Genomic DNA, 4,440 nt, shown 5'->3' with positions numbered 1-4,440 from the left:
TGATACGCAAACCTCACGCCCATTCACCCTCTGTCAAGTCCCTGTAGCTGTTGCTAGGTCAGGTACACAGTGGTCGTGCAGCGTTACAAACCTGCATTAAAACTTGTCATTCTGATTCCTGAAAATGATGACAAATGCACAAATGTGGGTAGGGAAGAAGCAACCATCAGATCAATTCTGCAAACTGGGGGAAATGGGCCATGTTTGCCAAGTTTACTGCCTGGGTGCACTAGACAGCAGCTTGCATGCTGCTTACTTATAGGAATTATAATACCACGTAGCTTTGTCAGCTAAGCTAAGCAAACAAACACACAAAATAGTCTACGTCATGTGGTGGACTGTATAGATCATTACACAGTGCTTCTAATGACCTCATGTGGTGGACATTCTAGAACACAGTGCTTCTAATGACCTCATGTGATGGACATTCTAGAACACAGTGGTTCTAATGACCTCATGTGGTGGACATTCTAGAACACAGTGCTTCTAATGATCAAGAAGGATTTATTTGTCACATACATACATCTCTCTCAGATGGTTCTGCAGTGCATTCGTCCACACTCTTGTGCAACGGCTCCGCAGGGGTTCAGGGTCCCCAGCGGATCCAAACGTACAGTAGTGCTCCCGTGGTCTTTTACATGCAAACACATCCGGCCGTATGTAGACATAGCCTATAAGCGCTTTCAGACATACGTGTAAGACCGGAGGTTCTGCGGATGTTAAACGGTGGGGCCGTATATCTGAACAACATAACCGGTCATATGGAAGTCCGAATTTAGCCGGTTGTTCTACTACTCCCCCCCTAGTATTTCCTCCGGACATTATGTAAATGTGCTGTGCCTGAATGAAGCGTAGAACATGCGGTTAAAATCACACCTAGTGAGAGGGCGTGTCGGTGATGTTTCTTTCATGCGTCCATGTGGTTAGATCTGACTTAAATGCCAATGTTATGATGGAGTGGCATAGTGCTGTCCAGAAAATCTCCGACCTGGAAAGATGCAGACATCACGGAGCTACTGTCCATGAGGGCAGACAGCATTGTGATAGAACACATGGGCAAGAGGCACATTGTAGCCTACAACTGCATGGCAAGGCCAAACAAAGACTGAATCATAAGCAGAAGGCGCTGAAAAGGCAGTAGCATACAGCGACGTTGTTTTTGTTCCAAGCTCCTTACGTAAATGCAGTAGACACATGGGGAGAGGATGCTTTTGGAAAAAATAAACCATGAAAAAACAAAACACTTCACTGTTATGTTAGTATTTTGTTTGTTGCTTAAAAACGTTGTAGTCCATATGATGACCTTGAAGACTTGAGTTAGCCTACTGAAATTGGCTGGTACCATAAAGTTTGTGCATGCTCTCTCTCTCTCCAATGCAAACCAGATTTGGGGTTCAATAGCCAAGTAATTCTGCTACATAATGTTGAAAACAGATAAATGTGTTTATTCGAAGCACATATACAAATACTGTAGGTCAATTTCAAGTGTGCACTTATGTGGCTACTTCAAGTATTAGCCTACGCACAATAGAGTTTTCTTTTTTAGCCTACATAATGCATACACTTTGTGAACAAACAGCAGCTGTGACAGGCAGCGGCCGCATATATTCTGTGTCATATCTCGCATCTTGTGAACTCTACAAGCCCCCACCCCTCACTCGATAACCACACGGAGATTCTGTAATGTGCGTGTATGTCGTTCACACATAGGTCCGTATAAGGTCAGTATAAGGTCCGCAGGTTAGCATCATATCTGAATCATCCGAAGGGTAGGACCTCCGTTTGACAAACCTCCGCATATACTCCAGAGGTTATATCTGAAAGCGCTTCATGTGTGTGTGTGTGTGTCTCTGTGTTTCTGTGTGATGGCGGGGGGTCATCTCGGTGTGTGTGTGATGGAGGGGGCTGTCCCAGTGTGTATGTGATAGAGAGAGACCCAGATAGAGAGTGTGTGTGTGTGTGTGTGTGTGACAGCGAGGGTCATCTCGGTGTGTGTGAGTCGTGATGAAAGGGGGAATAATCCACTGGAACGTCTCCTCTGGGTCAGGCTCTCAGAGCAGAGCAAAGAGCTGTGTGTGTGTGTGTGTGTGTGTGTGTGTGGTGTGTGCTTTTGTGTCTGTGTGTGGGGGGGTTGCATGTGTGTGTGTGTGAGTGTGGTGTGTGTGTATGTGAGTGTGTGTGTGAGTGTGTGTGTGAGTGTGGTGTGTGCTTTTGTGTCTGTGTGTGTGTGTGTTGGGGGGGGGGTTGCATGTGTGTGTGTGTGTGTGTATGTGGGGGGGGGTTGCATGTGTGTGTGTGGTTGCATGTGTGTGTGTGGGGGGGGTTGCATGTGTGTGTGTGGGGGGGTTGCATGTGTGTGTGTGTGTGTGACTCCTGCACACTTTGGACTGCACAAGTGTTTAGAATGCTGAACAAAGAACTACAACAGCGTGTGTGTCTGTGTCTCCAGGGCTCCTTACTGGTGTGTGTGTGTGTGTGTGTGTGCGATTAAACTCAATCCCTATTGTGGATCCAGTCGAATGGATTGAAAAACATCTGAGGTATCTGCGGGAGGTGATCCAGCCAGCGATTGCTGCGGCCACGAGAGAACAACACAGACAAGCCCAAAAGGTCAAAACAAGCTCACCTACCTGTGGCATGTGAGGGGAAAATGACAAAGAGGGACCTTAACCTTTGATTTGATACTTGTGTTTCTGTATGATTTCACACTTTTGAATGGACTCTTCTGTGTTTAGCCTAGCTCGTGATGTTCCGTATAATTGATACTTCTAATGCAGTGTGAATTCACTCTTTCTCTTTGACACGAATCTAGTTCTTAAAGTTCTTATTATTTGATACTTCTGTTTCAATAACTATTGGTCCATGGAAAATCATGTGTTGTATGATGTTAGAAACGTTCTTAATGTCCTTGATTCTTAATTAACCCATTGTATTGACCAAGTCATGTATGTGCAGAGAGGGTGTAATGATACAATGATACAATGAGATTATGATACTGTGCGAGGTATAAATGTGTGTGTGAGAAAACAACTGATTGTCTCTTGGGTGCACAGACTTTGTCTCTGTATCCTGATAGCCTGATGCTTATGAGACCTCTCTGTGCAGAGATTTAATAAACTACTAACAAGAAAGACAAACCTTATTTCAGAGTTTTTACAGACCTTTAAGCTAAAAATTCTTCCACAGGCAGCACCGCAGAGCAAAGGCGATTGACGTTATCCTAAATGACTGCATGTTTCCCATGCCAGTGTCAGACCCTGGTGACACTGAGCAAGTGTAGAATTACTATCGCTCGAATCACCCCCGTGGAATAATGACTTAGACATCACAATGACTGAGTCACCGCCATGTACTTCAGCATTTACAGTAGAGGACATTGAAAAAGTAATTGTAAATCTGCCTAATAACTAGATGTACCGCAGAGCGGTACAAAATATGACCGCCGCCCAGTCCAGCACATATTTTCCACAAAAATAAATCACGCTGAAAGGCCTATGATTCTAACTGTCTCACTAAATTGCATTATCCACACTCAATTCTCACTGAAATCTGCTAGACAACAAGTACCAAAACATGATTAGTTCATAGATTTCACATGTAAAATTAATTTTATACAACCCCACCTCCATCTTGCCTGTTCATAATTCTGAGAAATTCTTGAATTGTGTGCATGTGTGCATGTACATGTTTATGTTATGTGTGTGTGTGTGTGTGTGTGTGTGTGTGCCTTGTGTGTGTGCAAGCGTACATATGTCTACTGTGTGAGTATGTGTCATACGTATGATTACTGTGAATGTATGTGTGTGTGTGTGTGTATCTGTTTGTGCACATGTGTGTACATGAAATGGGTTAACATGACCCCTGGAGGCAAACATACAGAAAAAAATGGTCATCCTAGTCCCTACAGTTCTCAAGATATTCACAGAGAACTGTGTCTGCTCTACCCTCCTTTCGGGGGGTCCAGTCCAGCGGGGGGGCTACAGATCAAAACGAAAAACGACGGTTCCATGCTATCCATGTGGGGTTACATGCCCACCAAGTTTTGTGTACCCCGGTCTTTCAGTGTCCCGGGAATCCTTGTTGGTGTACGTCACTAAATGTACACATACATTATTTTATTGTAAGGCCCCCCATGAACGAAAGTACACAAAACTTGGCAACTTTTGACCTTGTCAGCCAGAGATATTGTGATGAAATTTTTTGCTTTTTAATTTTTAACTAGGTGGCGCTATACATGAAATAAGTGGTAATGGGATGGGTTGACATGCTCCCTTAAGACCAACATACATAAAAAAGGTGGACCTCCTAGGCCCTACGGTTCTCGAGATATTCACAGAAAACTGTCTCCGGCCACCTACAGGCCAGTTGGTGTATAGTAACATAAATAAATTTATTGTGTGGCCCCCCATGAACGGAATTCCACGAAACTTGGCGTGCATA

This window comes from Alosa pseudoharengus, unplaced genomic scaffold (genome assembly GCF_046254945.1).
Source record: "Alosa pseudoharengus isolate Yale_2024_CS ecotype anadromous, Long Island Sound unplaced genomic scaffold, YU_APseudo_1.1 YU_APseudo_1.1_scf_19, whole genome shotgun sequence".
NCBI classification, from domain to species: domain Eukaryota; kingdom Metazoa; phylum Chordata; class Actinopteri; order Clupeiformes; family Clupeidae; genus Alosa; species Alosa pseudoharengus.
The sequence above is the reverse complement of the archived record's forward strand: the minus strand, read 5'-3'. Positions refer to the sequence as shown.